The sequence below is a fragment of the Pithys albifrons genome, chromosome 2, assembly GCF_047495875.1.
Source record: "Pithys albifrons albifrons isolate INPA30051 chromosome 2, PitAlb_v1, whole genome shotgun sequence".
Taxonomy (NCBI): domain Eukaryota; kingdom Metazoa; phylum Chordata; class Aves; order Passeriformes; family Thamnophilidae; genus Pithys; species Pithys albifrons.
In genome coordinates, this window is record NC_092459.1 from 13,441,186 (window position 1) to 13,459,466 (window position 18,281).

Sequence of the window (18,281 nt, forward strand, 5' to 3'; positions counted from 1 at the left end):
TTTGCTCCTGGTTAAACTCTACTATTAGTACAATACCCAGACAAATTAGGCACATTCATCTGGAATTATGGTTTCCAGCTCCAGGAGCTAATTTGCAACAGGTGTAGATGCTCCACCTCAGTAAGGACCTGCCCCACAGCTTAGGAAACACTGGACAGACTAATTGCCTCAAATCCTAAACCTTATGTATTCTGTGCCAGCCAGACATAACAGAGAATACAGTCTAAGGCACCTCAGTAAAACAAGTGTATTGTTGGATGCAGGATGGGATTTTCATGTGCTGAATATGTTTGTATAAGTAAATTCTGTGGGGCAGAGTTATTGTCTGCACCTCTACAGTGAATTTTCACAGTACCTCATTCATCATCTCTGCTCCCTTAGTATTTTCAGACTAGTAAATAAAAATGAGTTCTCACTTTCCTGCCATGTGGGTGATGGTAGTTAATGCTAAGCCACTTTTGAGGTATTTGTTACAACTTAACAGCAAAACACGGAGTTTTGTACTTGATTTCTTGGTATCTTTGGTGAACCGAGTAATGGGGTTACCACATCAGCAGTTCTGTCTAAGTCTAGCTGCAGGATTTATTCTCTGTGATGGGCAGCTCCGTGTTACACCAGGAGACCATTCATTTATGATTCTGTAAAACAGACAGACCACTTGCTACTCCGCACATAACTTTGTTTTGTGCAGTACAAAGCACTGTGGGGAGACTAACTAAGATTGGGGTAGTGGGAGTGTTTTGTTTGGGGTTTCTTGGGTTTTGTTTTGTTTATGGGGGTGGGGATTGAAGGCTTTCCCCCTAGATACACCAAAGGGAGAAAAAAGAACCCAGTAGAAATGTTGATGTGGGTAATCAGAATTCACACGAGCATATAAAATATACTGGTTTAAGTGTTAGTGTGGCTTTCAAAGTAATAGCCTAAATATGTCAGAATTGGTCTGATGCCAACTAAAATTACCTTTCTTAGCAAACCAAGAGGGTAAATGGGGCAATAAATCATACGTAAGGAAAAGGACACACTTGGTAATTTATTCCTACCATTACTGGAACACTGCAAACTGGAGATCCCAATTGTACAACTGAAATCCCAGACTTGTGTAACGAGAACTAAGTGCCCTGTTTCGTGTGAGTGTGGTTAGATGACACGGCTGCTGACAGCTCCAGCAATTACAGCTTGGCCAGCTTTCAGATGAATGAAATGCCAGTGTGGGAAGGGTGAAATGGTAGTACCAGCTTTGGATTACTGCCATGATACTTTCCACTATGCTGTAAAGACTCCAGCTTCCTAGAGGGAATGCTTTGTCATCTTCTGCCAGAATCCTTAAATTGATAAACAGCCACAAGTACATCAGATAATAAAGTGCAGACTGAAACTATGTCATTAAGTATTTTAAAACATCTGTATATGCAAACTTTTTTGAGGGCAGTTTGTCCCCAGTGTAGGATCTGTGAGTTGACATCAGTGTGAGAATCCCCAAGTAGAGATTCTGCAAATGCCATTGCAAGTGGCTTATAAGGTCTTTTATTGCAAATTATATTCTCAGTTGTCCAATCTCTGCTTAGTTAAATCCTCATTCCTGCTGTTGCAGTCATCATCATTGTAAAATCCTTCTACTTTGGAAACAAACACAGTTTGTATAACCTCTTTGGGGGGAGAAAGGTGGGGCTTTTTTAGGCCTTGGCTTCGAATCACATATGGCTGCCAATCTTGTTACCACTGAGCAGGTGCTGGGTATTTCTGATTTGTTGTAAATCTGTTGGAAACAATAAAAGGGGATCTACAGCCCTGTAAAAAGGTGGAAAAGGAGAGGGGGAAGAGATGTTTGTTTCCATGCTCTGAATTACTTAAATTGCACCCCCAAGGAAATTTCCTGGGGTGTTACAGCCAAGGAGCAATACAGTTTGGTCTCAGCAGTGACAGCAGGAACTACTAAAGCTGTACATTATGGTATTCTTGTGAGTGTTAGAGACACTGAAGCTGCTGTAGTAATGGATGCTTAAATTAGCCCAGTGAAATTTAAAAAATATTTGCATTTCTATTCAGAGAACAAATTATGGCAATGTGAACTGGAAGGCAACAGAATGCTTTGGGGCTATTTTATAAAATGGCAGAGTCGAGGTTTTGCCACTCTTGCCCTTTCTGAAAAATCCAGATATGAGAAGCTGCTTTTGCTCTGTTAGTCTAATTTCATTGATTTCAATGTATAGGTGACTTAAATTCCATTTATACAGCTACTTTGATCAGAATAAATGGTCTGAGCAAGATCTTGGTATATGATTTAAAAGGTTTCAGTAGCTGGTGAGCTTTATTCATGACTTAACTCATCTTTAATGTTAGAACTAACCAGTTTTAATACAGGACCTTAAGAACAATTCAATTTTCCTAGATCCGGTCTTTGGTAGGATTCATGCAAACATTGAATAGGTACCCACGTAGGCTGCAAAGTATAGATATTTGTTAATACATAGCCATGCCAAAATGCTTTAAGTAAATGTTAGTGCTCAGTAAGTATTGTGCCAAGTGGAAATCCTCATGCCAGTTTTTTGCTGTTAAACTTTGTACTTCAGAGGTTGTTGGCATTTTTATCAGTGGGAGGCACAGGAGGAAGCTCTCAAGGAGTACCTGAGCATCACTGGAGAAGTTTGGGTACAGTGGAATCACAGCCAGAGGCAATTTAACTGAGTCTTTGTTTTTGCTATTCCATTTTGTTCCTTCCCTCAATTTTTATTCTATTTGTGACAGTTTCAATAATGCTCAGTGGGAGACAAAATGATGGCTTTTGCTCGGTCCACTCACATTACCAACTGAGTTCAGAACTACTCTGCTGTGAAACTTTGTTCCTACACGTGTGGTTCTAATGTTCTGGTTACTGTCCTGCTCTGCCCTCCTCCAGCTGTCCTTGCCCTGCCCTTCCCTTCTATCTGTCCTTCCAAGGATCTGGGGCAAGGGCTGGGCATGCTGAATGGTTACTAAAGACAAGCTGTTCTTGAAGGCACAGCTCGTTCTCAGCTCTTGCACCTTGAAAATACTTGCAGGAGGGGATGGTCTCTGCACTCAGGTGCAAGGTGTGTAGGATCCCAGAGGGGAGGAGATACAGCAACATGATCACACTGAAAGTGCATTTTAAGGCAGAATAAAAAAAGAGTCCATAGATCAGAGTAGTACTGAATGCAAACACTACTGTCTCCTGTTATTATCTCCAGAGTGGTAAGAGCTTAAAGCATCTTGTCACTTAACACAGTGATGCTTGGGTGCTCAGAAGCACAAAGGTCTGTTCTGTAGTCAGGGCTGAAAAGATGTTTGTGGCTCTGTTTATGTGCTGTTCTGCTACAAGCAGCAAGACAGTTACGTGCTGTTCTGTACCAAGAACACATGGTCACCTCTAGTGGAATCGTGGAATGTTGTTGAAAATCAGCAGCTTTGATAAATAACAACAAAAAAATTGTAGAAATAATAATATAAATGGTTCCTCTGAAGAATAAAGCCTTAAGTGTGCCAGCCTAACCAATTGTAGACTTCTGCTTCAAAGTGGGACAACTTGTGCTGTGGTTTATGGACTTAAAATAAGTCTGAAGGAGACCCCCTAGATCATCACATCCCACTCGCTGCCATCACAGGCACTACACAGTATGTTCACCCAGGCTTGTATTTAGATTCTTTTCCTCCTTTGGTACTGGAAGACTGTTCCAGGTCCTTGCCCTGCTGATTGCTAGAAATTCAAATAAAAACCTTTTCTTAGCTAGCTTATGCCCACTTAGTTTTGTGTCAGTGTTCCCTGATGGCTAAAATCCAGTCAGCATCGTGCTGTCAGCAGCTCTGCAGAGAGAGGAATCTTAGATTAATAGATCTGAGTGCTGCAGGAACCCTTTGTGGTATGCAGGGATGGTAGGAATTGCAGACCTCCAATATATCTGCAAAGGTAATTGGTTTCCTGAAGGCAGGTTCTAATGCTGCACATCCTCTTGCTTAAGGTTTTGCTGGTTTTAGTGAGGATTCAGTTTATCAACAGTCTGTGATATTTAGATTTGTATTTTGTCAATGATTTGTTTGGCAATTTGTTTTGGTGTGTGCAAAGAATTTATACTGCAAAGGGAAAAAACAACTGAGGAAGGAGGAATTGCTAAAGTTGTTTTGGTTGCTTAATAGAATGATGTTTATAAGCATGGGCATTGACATTTGAAAGAAATAAACAATGTATTTTCCTTTTCCAAATGTCTGCTCTTTATAAAGGTGGCTCACTTGTTAGTTTATTGTTTTAAAAGATAAAAAGAAAATTTTGCTTATCTGAATGTCTTGATTGATGGATCAATTGCAAATACTATTTTTGTCCAGTTAGAACCAGAAAAGAAAGGGTGGATCATTTTTGTCAAAGGCATTTCAATTTTTAAAAGGTGCTCAAGCTTTCCAATGTAACATAACTGGTGTTTTTGTTTTCTTTTTTCAGCCAGATACAAATATGGAATTGATATTAGCATCCTGGAATTTCATGTTTTATTCCTTAACTTCATAAATTTCACTTGTTGAGACAACCAGGCATGCCCTGCTACTGATTAATAAATCACCACAATTAAACAGTACTGTAGAAAAGTAATGGGAAAGAAAACAAATTGACTGTTCAGTGAATTTGTAATACTGGAACATTTTTTGTTTTTCACTAACAGTAGGAAATTGCTACACCCACAAAAACATAATTTAGAGTGTTCTTCTGTTAGTAACCACATCTTTCCTCATCAAGTGGAATCTAGAAACCTGTTACTGCAACAGAACCAATGAAAATTGTCACGTCAGAGCAGATCTAATCATTATTATTATTACAGTGAAGCTTCACAATCCTGCTGTGAAGTGCATTACACACACCAGCATCCAGAAAGTCATGTCTCTGGGAACTCCCACCTGGCATGCTAACCCTTTCATGACTGATGATTTTTTGGCAACTCTTGGCAACTTTGGTAACTTCAGTGACTATCTTAAACCACAGGGGAAAGCCCATTTAAATTAACACATGGTCAAGCATTATTTATGTTAAGAAATGAAAGTGTGCTCTCATGTACTTTAAAAGATAAGGAGGATGATAAGACCTTGACAATGACTTCAAGGTTTATACTAGAGATGGAGTAACTCTGTCATCTCTTTATAGTCTTGCTGGAGACAAAAGGAAAAGCTATGTGGATTTATCTAAAGATTTAATAAGGCAACTGTAGAGAGCAACCTGTTTTATTTCTGAACTCTGAAGCACCTGAGAGCACTCAGGTCGAGAAGGGAAAAAGGCATCCTCTGCCAAGAAAATATTATGATTCCTCTGGTGAGACTTAAAAAGCAGCCACATGCACTTGTACTTGAGACTGCAGCGGTTGTGATCTTTTCAGAGAGGGTCTAGAGAAGACATTGCTCATTTTGTCATGATGAGCTTGTTTCTGAACTGCTAAGTTTGTGCTGAAGTTCTTTAAATGCTCTTAGCTCCTCTCTGGTCAGAATGTTGCTGCAGGGTAAAGTTCCAACAAAATTCTGTAGTGATTGACAATGGTTTAAAAATGTCATTCCAAGAACTGATGTAGAGAAGCATAAGAAGCCAGAGAAGAATGAGAATTTGGTGGCCAAAGGAAATGCTGTGGTGAGGCTGCGCAGAGTTTTGGAGAAACCCTGCCTAAGTTCAGAAAGTGAATCCTTAAACCAAACCACATGGCCACATCTGGTAACACGAAGCAAACAGGTCTTTTGGGAAAGGAGATCAACCTTAGGGGAATATCTGGACTGCCACTTACTAATGCAAACTATTGGATTTACTCCATGAGCATGGTGATGTAGTGGTAAAAGATGGGGGTTACTCACATTTGCAGGCCAGCATGGAAGTTAGTAATGCTAAAGCTGCTGAAAGGGAAGTAGTTTGCCATTTACTTATGTGTAGGTTCTATCACTTTTTCCATTTGTGTTTCCTAATTTCTTTTTCCTTAATAACCAATCCTGCTCTGTAGAGTCTGAGTGCTTGCCTGTTGAGATGTTCTGCTGAGTGATGGGCATCAAGGCAGCCTGGATCACCTGCAGTCAGCTTGCACTAGTGCTGAGTCTCCTGATGATACATTGCTCAGAGCATCAAAAGTACTGGATGCTTCCTAAACTACTTAACTGAACTAGTTGTTTGATCTTTTTAGCAGAAAACCTATTGTTTAATTTTTAGAATTGAGTCTAGAAACTATTTCCTGTCTGATGAAAACAGTGTCCCAAATTATCCCAAATATTGCACAACTTTTCTACTAAAAAGTTTTTAGTGAGAGTCAAATTCTGAGATTTGCTTTTTTCCTTTGAAATTTATTTAAAATTGTTAGCTCTGATTTTCTCATTAAGCATTTTTGGCCAAATAAAAAGTCCTCAAAAGCTCTGGTACTCAGAGCCAAGAGGGACTCCCAATTACATTTCCATCTTACAAAAGATGGCTGGAAAGATAACTGTGTGGGAAGTGATCCACTGCAGGGAACAGTCATGTCTTGGCAGTGAGGATGGACCAGATGACCTAATTTTTCTCTTCCATTAGAGCTGTCTCTGGTTCCCCAACTAGTCATGCAAGCACATGACTGACAAGGATAAAAAAATATGGAAAATATATCTACCAGTAACAAATAAATCCTGTTGTTGTTGATTCCATCACCTTGAAAGCACTGATTAATTGAACTCCATAGATTCCTGTATCATTATATTGGCCTTTGAGATGAAACCCTTAAAACTGATTTGCCATCTGCTCTGCCTGGAATTCGGAACTGCTTCCTCAGCTGCATGAGACATCTGCTTGATGCAGCTGATGAGTGAATATAAGCAAGATATGAGAACAGCTCAAAGAGGCAGCTGCAGGGGTAATAGACTCCATGCCCTGTTTTAATAATACCCATGCAACTCATCTACAAGATTTTGGAAGTACAATACTGTGCTGACTACTTCTACATTACCATACCTTGTACACCTATGACATGGGCTTGCTGTGCCCACTCACACCACCACGGTGTGAGATCAGTCTGCAGCGTTGGTTAGACTGGCCTGAAGATGGCTTTTTGCTGCTGTTTGTAAATGAGCCATGACCTGGCTGTCATCATCCAAAGGAGGCTTCTTTTTTTTTCTTTTATGCAAGTAAAATCTTCCCTGACCACTGTCAAATTTTCCTTTCCCATCACTTGGTGCTTCTTGCTGGCTGGCTGTTCTTCCTCAGCCAGGTAGCCTGAGGTCTTGCAGTGTCAGGTCTTACCTGGAATATGAAGAATTTTGGAATCAGCATTTAAATTATTATCATGGGTTATGTCTTTGAAATACATTTTATTAGCATAACCTCATGCTGCAGAGTTTGTACATGAAATCTTATTGCCTCTTGGTGCATCCCATCACTATCATTCTCCATTAACATTATTCACTTTGTACCCTACAAACAAAACGAAAGGCCAAAGAATCCTGACTCTGGCATTAGGATGATAATGGACTACAAGAATGCACTTAAGAATATCTGCATTCAGGTGGAGAGGTGAGGGTGTACAACATAGAGAACTTTAAGAAGCAGTGTACACTGTCCAATAAAGCACTATTGCTGTTCTGATGCAAACTACACAAAATCACCCTATTGTCTTAAAGTGGGTGTTTACCCTTGAGATTCCTCACAATTACTAGATGGATGCTCATCTAGCCAACTAGGATCCAGGAGGTTTGCCTCTCATTTCTTTTTTGGAGGAACTGTTATAAACTTGATTTCCGCCTTTGTAAGAGAAAGTGGAGTGCTTCTCACTGGAACTTTATGCCATATACTTTCTACTACTACAGAAACCATGGGTTTCTACAATGCCCAATCCCTCCTGATCTCTTCTGTGCCTTATTTTTTTTAATACTTGTGGCTTTCAGTCTTTAGGTATTTTGTTTTAGAGGATGTCGAAAACTTGTTTTGTAGCTCAGATTTATTGACTGCACATTTTGTGGAGCCCTCTGAACCAGACATCTGTTACAGGCTTACTTGCATGTACCAGGTTGGACGAGCCCTGTGTTCCTTTGGCCCTGGTAATCAGCTCCCTCCTCCTGTGGCCAAAGGAAGCACTCTTTCCACCCTGCCACATGTGGAGCCAGAGACAAGGACAAGATACAGGGATGTCAATTGTTTTCCAGGCCCTGCATTCCTCTTGGTGTTTTCCTGCACAAAACTATCCCAATTTCTAAAACAATGAGGAAAAGTCTTTAAGCTCTTAAGAAATGAAAATAAATTCATGCATATTATAAACATCTCATTCATTAATACGAAAAATACTATGATGATGAAGAAAGTTTAATGTTTAGAAATGAGGAATGTCTGACTACTGAGGGTCCTTTGTGGAAGGAATGACTAAAAATTCAAAATCTTACATTTAACAGCATATGTCTTGTCTGTTCCTACTTGTTTTTTCCCTTGACTTGTGAAGTTTTTCCATGTTTTCCTTTTCCAAATGGAATAAAAAGATTATTGCTGTTCAGGGAAACTGCCTCAGAGACCTATTTCATTGAGTCAAAAGTAACTGATAGATGTAGTTTGATGCATTTTTCTGTGTTTTTCTTCCTTGTTGCTCAGCTTTCACATGCACCCACCCACTCCCAAAACTCTTATTTGCTACTAGTAATTTGTTTACTTGTTTTCTTTATTAAAAGATCCTTGGCTTAAAAACACTACCCATTGCTTCTGAACAATATTGCAGGATGAAATGTATTGGTTTGAGCCTTACCCATGACAGTAACCCAAAATGTGTGCTGAAGACTCTTTCCTTAAATGGGAACTGCTGGGGTACAAAGCTCCAGTGCCAGCCCGTCCTCCTGAGCTGTGCCTCCCATGGTGTCAACCAGTTCCTGCACTGGACAGACGCTGTGAAGGATCCCTCTGAAGTCACAGTTATGCAGACAGTTTAGTCCAACACAAATCCATACTGCTTTGGAAACCTCCTGCTTGTCCCCTGTGCCTCCCTTAGGCTGGCATCAGGCAGCCTGAATGCAAAACCCCATGCAAGGGTGGACACCTTTGCCTTATCCCTTCCCTGACCACACACTGACCCCACACTGGCTCTGGTTCCGAAGGCAGAGAAGTGCGTGGGAGGAGAGCCCAGGAGTCCTCTCCTCGGCAATGCAAATTACGATGGACGAAGCGTCTACGTAGCAAAACCCCACGTACAAGGACTTGTTAACATCCCTATTTGCCAGACTCAGGGCAGGTTTATTTGTCTGGTTTGCACTGGATTCCGGGTCTAGTCTTCTAATGTTTATTGTTGGCTTAAAGTGAGTGACACCAGATTCTCACTCATTAGGGCTGCATGAGCAAAGTTCTCTTTAGGAGTAATACTTTCCAGCTGTGAAATCTCCTGAGACCCAGAAGTAAATTCCACAAAAAGAAGAGTTATATCTAAAAGACAAAAATTATGAAAGAACCTTGGTACCTTTAGCAGAACCGTCAATCCAAATGACACTGCAGCAGAACACAGGGATGGTAAGTAAAGATGTTTTACTACAATTTTCAGGTATTCTGTATGATCTGATTTCTTTCTACTGTCACAGTTGTGTTTAAGGGTAAAAAAACCCACTTAAGTATCAAAAGACAAACCATTTACAGTATTCCCATGTGTGAGTCTGTTTCTTTAGTGTTCTGGAATGAAAGGTCCTGGTATTAATATAGGAGAAATGCAGGAGAAACAGGAGAATATGGGATTAATGCAAGAAACAAGATGATCTGATAAGTATCTGTAGAAAATTAGTTCACTGAAGAAGTTTAACTGACTGAAATGAAACAACCTAGAGCAAGACTCCTATTAGTTTCAATTGGAAAATCAGGAGGATTTGGAATAATCTCTTTTATAACCTAAAAATGTGCCACATTCATGAGAAGTAAAAGGTGGGGAAATAATTTCAGTTGTGCTGATGTGTGTATACTGAAATACATATTTTATTTATAAGCATGATATTATATATTTTCACATGTATTTGTGTATATATATGTATTTATTTATGAGATGTGACCATGTCTGCTTGCAGAGGACTGACTCATTTCATGTTGGAAATTAGTTATAATCAGATACTAAAAACTTTGGGGTAACTAAGGACCTAGGCTGACCCCATGCCAGTAACCACACATCATTAGTTGTAAGTTTGCAGTCCTCTGAGCCACTCCTGCCTTTGCATACCTCAGATTTCTGGACTCAGAGACAGAAAAACGTTGATAAAATTTTGCATGAAATACATTGCTTTAACTATGGCATGTTAGGTGAAGACTGTTTAGAAACCACATTTGACACAGCAATTACTGATCATGTTGTCTGGAAAAAACAGAAATAAAAGTATAATTCCTTAAACTCCTATTTTCTGAGTGTTCTTGTAGTCTTAGATAAGAATAGCCAGTTAAATACTACTCTTTAAGTAAATTTAACTTTTCAAATAGGTCATTTGAATATGATTTAAGGTATTATAGGAAATAGGAGAGGCTTGCACAGTAAAAGCAGCAATATAAAAGACTAATAAATTCATACAATATAAAAAACTGCTCAGGTTTACTTACTACCATGTATGGAGTATCTTTGCATTAATAGGAACAAGACTAGCAATATACATTTAAAGATCTCACAAAAACATCTACTACTTAAACTGTGTTTCTACATTGCATGAATTGCACACACATTTATAAAGTACTGCTGCTGGTTTATGGCCTCACACTTTACTGATTATGATTTATTATAACTTGACATCACACCTGTATTGCTCTTACCATTAGACAATGTTGTCAGCCACTAACAAGGCAAACATTTTAGTAAAAGCAGCTTAGTTGCAATAATGCTTTAGAGTCATAAAATCATGAAGGCTGGAAGGGACCTACGGAAATCACCTGGTTCAACTCTCCTCCCAGAGCAGGTCCAGCTTCAAAGTTCCAGTTTCCTCAGAGCCATGTCTTTCAAACATAAATAATGATAAATTGTTCTAATACTCTACATAGCATTAAAAATATTAATGTAATCAGTTGTTCTCACTAATCCACGAACAAATATATTAGTATCATCCTGTGTTAAAACTCAGCCACTATACTTATTTCATCTTACATAAACAGCAGTGTCTCTGGTTTTCCTTTCTCTGAAGACCTTAATTTCTTTTATATTTATACTCTCTTATTTTACAACCCTTACTGCAAAAGCCATTAAGTACAAGTATGTTCATATAGTCAGTGGTGGTGTTTTTATTCTTGGTGAACTACCTTTGCATTCTGAAGGCTTGGTGAATTATTCTATAGACTATTGCTCAGATATTCAGAAAAGCCAATAATCTATAGTCTTAAGAGAAAAAGACCTGGATTTGTATCAGCTGTGGTAAATGAGAAAATATGTCCAACAGCAACAAACTAAAATACAACTGGTTTAATTTTGTTCTAATAACTTGAGTGTTTAAAAGGTTATGAGAAGTGATGTTTTCTTTATTCTCAGTATAATTGCATCAAAAATAGTAGCAATGCATCGTTGCTTACACTGGCTCCAGCAATGTTTCTTATCAAAAGACACAGAAGAATGGACTTTTAACCAAAAGGACAGTTTAATTTGTGGGGCACAGTCTGCTGGTCTTACTAATTCCTGCTGGGAAGTGACTCCTACAGCAAGGCCTCTGTGAATACAGCTGGAAGAGTTGGGTACATCTGATCAGCTTGCACTCCTGCTCAAGGTACCCAAGCAGGATGACCAGTGTTACAAGAGTCCACTGCTGCCCTGAGATGGAAAATGCAAGTGGAGGCCCATGGTATTCCATCACAAGTGTTACTGCCTGTGTCTGACTTTTCTCAGTCACCTGTCTTGGAGAGACAATCTGGAAATGCAACAACTATAGACCTTGATTGTGCATGACTATTTACACCTTTCACCCTTTTGGTTTCTTGTATTTGTAAAAACAAATAAATGAAAAAAACCAGCCAACAAAGTACACTATAAGTCTACCTAAGAGTTCACTGCAATTTAATTCCAAATACATACAAGGACAAACCATACACTGCATCATTTAACTAGTCAAACTGGAACAGTTTTTGTGAAGCTCAAAAGAAAGGAAAGGAGAAGAAAGTATTAAGGGGACAAGTGCAAGAGCAAAAGCTCTGATGGCACCACAGAGTTTGGGGGTTTTTTCCCTTCAACTTTTTCTCGGTCACCTTGTAGACCTCATCATCTTTCATGGCCCTTTTCATGGCCTGTTTCAGGGCCCTTCTGTGCCCTGATCCCACAGGGTCAGCTTTTTTCAGCATCACAGAGAAAGCAGGAATGGATACCCACTTCTAGTATCTGATAGCAGAGTAAGTTTGATTCAGGTGAAGCCAGGTATACAAGTAGCATGAGATCTGAATCAGGCCCTCTGTATGTGTCTTAGAGATATGAACTGTGTCCTTTGAACCACATTCTTGATGGTATTTGTCACACATTTCCTCAGTAACTTCAAAAGAATTTGAGTCCTTTGATTACAGTGCTATTTACCTACTATCTTAACTAACAGGCATTTGCTCAGAACAGCCATTCTCTCAAACACTCCCTTTATTATTTTCCCCCCTCATGTGCAAAAATACTTTAATTTACAAAGAGCCATATTAACATCCCTGGTTAAATATAAAGCAATATTCTTCTGAGAACAAAAGTATTAAAGAGTGATAACCCAGTATGAGTTTCTGTCCTAGATTTGCAGTAAACTGTGCCTGTGCTTTCTGCTTTAGAGACCTTAGAAACTTCCTGCCTACCAGTTCTTCACCAATACCAGTATGCAGTGACATGTAAGAAATATGAGCTTGGTCTCACTTTTCATAAAGAAAATTACCTTGTCTCTAAGATAATCACTTAAAAATTGTGCTTGTTTTCAGGTTATTTCCCAGTCCTTTTAAAATGGTGCTTTAGGTCAGCAGGTGTATAATGACTACTTGACACTTGCATTACATATTGATGTATTTCAGTATTCATTGTCTACCACTGGAACACTGATTCACACACACAAAGGTGAAGAGACTCGGTTGGAGGTCTCCCCACTTCTGTAGAGGTTATCTTGAGTTAGTTACTGTTGAACAAGTATTTTGGCCAATGGTTTCCTTACTGTATCCCATGAGTCAGTGCTATGGGTTCTGTTGAACCATATGAAAACATGTTTTTTTAAGTAGAATTTTAATAACAGCTTACAATAAGTTTTCAGAGTTGACTACACTTCAGTGGTCCAAACTGTTTGGAGACTACTGACCTAATCTGACACTTGTGACTGCAGAATGCCCAAAGTGCTCCCAGGTGCTGTGTTACCAGGGCAATCTGAGCTACAGCTCAGTGAATAAGGCAGCTCAGTGGCATATTTGCTGAACCACAGCACAGGTTCCTCAAGGCTTTTTACTACCACTACACAGTATGCTTCCAACCAAACTGCTCCAGGTAGGCCAGGAGGAGGATGAGAGAGAGCCTGTATTGGTGTAGAAGGGAACATGCCTTGTAGCAGCACTGTCCTGTGGCTTAAGTGTCCCTTGAAAGTGCTCTTCCCTCTGTGCTCCTGCTGTATGTCCGATATCAGACTGAGCTGGTGAGCACGTCATAGAGCAGTGCAATTGGACAGGGCTGGGGAACTGTGTGAGTCACCCTGTAAGTGTATGGAACTGAAAGCCCTGCCGTGGAGAGAAACGAGGCACCACGAAGATGGAGATCAAAGGCATATAAATACAGAGACATAAAAATAAAGGTTGAAATCTCAGCTGCGGAGCAGGTGACTCCTGAATCACACATAGGTCTTAAGCAGTTCAGAAGCAGCTCCTGCATCAAAGTTCCACAATGAGGATGGCCAGTCTGGGTAACCTGACCCCCAGCTGTTGGCAGTGAGCCAGCTGGTGCTCCCAAGCCTGACATCAGTAGGCTGTCTGAAGCCCAACACACATGCAGGCCTACTTTGCAGTGGTGAACTGCTGTCCCAGATGCGGGCTGCTCACAGATTTCCTTGTCTTTTTGGAAATAGATGCAGATTCTGGTAACATGAAGATTTTGTCATAGTGTTCACAGACCCAAGTCTCTTGGTGAACTTCTTTTCTTTGCAAAGAAATGACTTAGTAATGAATCCTCTTGGTCTCACTCACGTGCTCAGCAGACCTATTTTTTCTGAGAAAGAACTGTGAGGAGCTGGATCCAGATTTCCTGCTCAGTGCAGGCACTTACACCTACTCAGAGTGTGAAGTACTTGCTAGCCTACAGCAGTAATGCTACACACTTACTTTGCTCAGACACCTTTAAGTTGTCAGGGTCAAAAATAAGGAGAATGAAACCTCTGATCAGGTTGATAGCGTGTTGACACTGAGGGCTGCACCAGCTGAGCAAAGAGCTGCCTGAATTCCTCCAGTTCTGGGGCTAATGGGTTCACTCCACCAGTGGTGCAATTTAGGTATAACTCTGGCCTGTCCTTCTGCTCCAAAGCCACCAGGTCACTACAGGAGAGCCTCTTGTCCTGTCTTTTTCCTCTGTTGAGGCTTTAAGATGGTTCCCAAGGGATCATTAAGACAGACGTGCAACTTCTCATTGTACCAAAGGAGAATCACTGCAACAACTCATCAGAGATCTTTTTCAGGAGCATCTGATTCTGCAGGAGGCTTTGGGCTCCTCTTCTCACCATGGAACTCAAGCAACATGCATGGTCCTACATGCTTGGCTCAAGCATTTGTCTTTTTTCAAGAAACTCTTGGTGATGCCACATTCACAAGTGTGGTCTACTACAGCTCTAATTAGGAATAGCAAGCAAAGTCTAATGCTACATTCCATGTACTCCATGAATTGCTCTCTATTTGAGATCTTGCCAAAAAACCCTAGAAGGCATTGATTCCAGCACAGCCTCTTTTTAGCCCACTCTTTTTCAGTTTCTTTGTAATGCAGATGGTACTGCATTCAATACATTAAATTTTCATGGCATGTTTAAGCCTCCACTTACACTTAAATTCCATATTGCCAACGTACCTGGTGAGGGAAAAAAAATCCCAGGAGTTTCACCTTGCAACTCTCACACATGAGAATAAACCTCACTTGTGAAGCCACTGAATCCTGATTTCAGAGTTTACCCAAAAGAGTTTCATTTTTCTCTTACAAAGCTTTCTGTACAGTTCCAAGCCTAAGCAGGGATTGTTCATATGTATATATAGACATAGACACAAATACATACACACAAATACAGGACCAAAGCAGTCAGCATAAGGTAGCTTGCCAGCAGAACTTTCCAAATGCAACTGTGTCCAAATTTAATCAGTAAAAATTCCTACTAATTTATTTTACTTTATTTTAGTACGGTATACATCCACTTGTCTAGCTGCCAGGTTTTGCTTGGGCTGCTCTAGTATGCTGGCAATCAGTTTCCTCTGTGTCTCACACACCAAAATAGTACAGCTGGAGACTGGCCAACATTTCAGTACTTTGCACAAGCTCCACATTAGCTGCCTTTACATTAAAAATACTCCTGGACTAATGCCTGGTCCTAATGTCTGATCAAAAATATTGCCCAGAAGAAGTACATTTTACCTTACTGAATACTTAGATTCTCTTTTCTTCTGTTATAGTTCACATCAGAGAAGCTTTTTCTCAGGAGAGAAAAGAGAATAAAAATATCTGATGTCCTCTGAAAAGCAGGAATTGATATCAGAGATGGTAACTTTCACCAGTGTCTCTGATAGTTGTTGTGTGGGTAAGAGAAATCACCAGAACATATATTAAATCATCAGAGAGTATTTTAGAAACAGAAAATAAGAAAATCAAGTCCAGTTCTTTTCTTTTTCCTACTGTAGTCATGAGTGTTACCAAACAATTGCACTGGTGAAAAGAAAATCTGATACCAAATAAACAAAGCTAGAAAATGGACCCTTTGAGCTTAAAAGGAAGTATGTTGTTCTGTGACATTTATACATATTTATAAATGTAATCAAGCAGAAGAGAATGTGCCCCTCCATTACACATTGCAAGGTCTTTTCAGGCCAAATTTTGTTAAGTGTGCTCAGTGGAATCAGGAGCTGCAGGATCTGTTAACATTGATGCTAACAGAACTCTCCACATTACCAAAAGTGATTTAGGATGAGATTTAAAACTGCATCTTGCTTACATTTAAAGCAGTGTCAAAGCTCTTGCTCTCTGGACGGGGCTGGGATGGCAGTGAGAGTAGGAGTCACTCTGCCAGAATGCATCCATAGATGTTGGTAAAGGTGAGAAAGGCACGTGTGAAACTACCCAGGAAATCATAAAGATGAGGAGTTTATGTTTGTCATCCTGTCATGGAAGACTAGAAAATTGGAAAGTTCCTGAATGGTGTTGCCATTGACATCTGGTGAATCCTAAACATGTATGTCCAGTTCTAAGACAGTAGTAAGCTTTAAATATGAAAAGGTGTTTTCAGTTTCCCTTAAGATCCATGTTAGTACAAAAGTGCACCAGTCAGATGGGAGAAGTATCTTCATTATTTATACATAAACATGTGCCACTTTTCCTAAGAATTGGAAAGGAAGAGCTGGAAGACTGGCAGCACCATCTCCTGGCAGACACAGGAAATAGGGACCACTTTGTGTCAGAAAGTAGGGCCAAGTAATTTCATTGTGGATTTTAAGAAGACTGTAGCAGGAAGTAACTTCACAAGAGTATATTCCTTCCCTATGAAGATTAACTTTGATATGCTTCAGAGAAGAAAAGCATAATGTGTTATTATAATTATAGAGAACACATGATCACAATTATGAAGATCAAACTCAGGTTGGTTCTGCCTTTGAAAAGCTCTCTCATGTTGGGCTCTCTGCTTTCCTTTATGTTGCAGTAATAGCAGATTTCAGAACTAGCACAGCAGGAAAGTCAGTCTAGTTGCAGTGTATTTGTGTAGACCTGGAAGACTACAGGAGGCCATAGAAGTTCCTTGCAGCCAGAAAATATTGGAATATGTAGATTTCAAGAGTTGTAGCCAAATTTCTGTCTTGCTGAGTAGGTAGGGGAAATGTTGGGAAAAGACTATTCATGCTATAAACTGCTGGATCACTAATGTGGAATGCTATTATACATATTTAGAAAGTGACAATAGGCCAAACAATGTTAAGTAAGGGTGAGGCCTTCAAAGTAATGAAATGCTGTATGGGAAAAAATATTATCTACGGAGATAAAAGAGAGGAGACTAAGTCAGGGGACTTGGTGAAAGTCAGCCAAGGAAGAGAACAGAGGAGAAAAAAGAGGTGGGGAAGAGAGGAATTAACAGAAGCTTCAGAAGTGGTATGCCACAGGAGTCCAGATCTCATTATCAGAACAGTCTCAGTCAGCAAGACAGAGAAGACTTCAGTGATCAGACCAAAGTTTACCAGTCTTCTGCCTTTTGACTCCTGCAGACCTGTTCCTGCTGTGAGGTGCCACGTTCCACGGCATGAAACAAACATGAAGCCCTCCTTGTGTTACATAAGCATAGATGATGTCTCACTGTTTGGGGTTTTTTCCTGTGTTTTGAAGGTTATTTCACTTTGAGAAACTCCCAAGTGCTTTTAAGGAATTTTTTTTTGGCAGATGATCATGAAAGTGAATGAAACTTATAAATGAGTTCATTCCATCCTCCCAGAGGAAGAACACTTCTTGTAAGTCACCACACTCCCAGGACTTCACCCAACATAGATTCCAAAGCCACATGATAGGGGTTTCAGTAATTCCCATGGGAAAATATGCAGCTTTATGGAGCATACCTCTCCCACATGGGTGGGGAAGGGCTCTGCTTATCTCTTAGCTCAGAACCAAGATCAAAACTTTTTCTTCAGGGGATCATTTACTATTCAAACATTCACAAAACAAAGGCAATCCTTCATCTTCCTCCAGGGCCTGCCACAGAAACCACCTTCCTCTCTAACTGAACTACAAAACTGTGTATTTTAGGAATTGCTTTGGTTAGTGGGTTAACCTCTTTTATCAAACACTTGCTCTTAAACCATCCTTCTGAACAGGGTTAGCTGCCTGTTTAGCTGTCACTGTAAATCTCTAGCTTTTATTATTAACACAGGAAAACACATTTTACTGGCTATATATAGTAAATTGGTTTGGGGTTTTATTATTCAATGTGCTGTACTTGTGCTATTCCTCACCAAAACACACTACATGCTACTTCCCATTAATTTCTAATTAAATCCTATGTACACATCATATCCTTGTTTATTCCACAATTGCCTTAATAAAATGGCTCAAATTCCTTCCTGAGGGTAGAAAATAAGGCATTTCTATGAATACTGAGTATCAACACACTCCAAAAGTGCTCTTGTAGTGGACACAAGATGATACATTTGA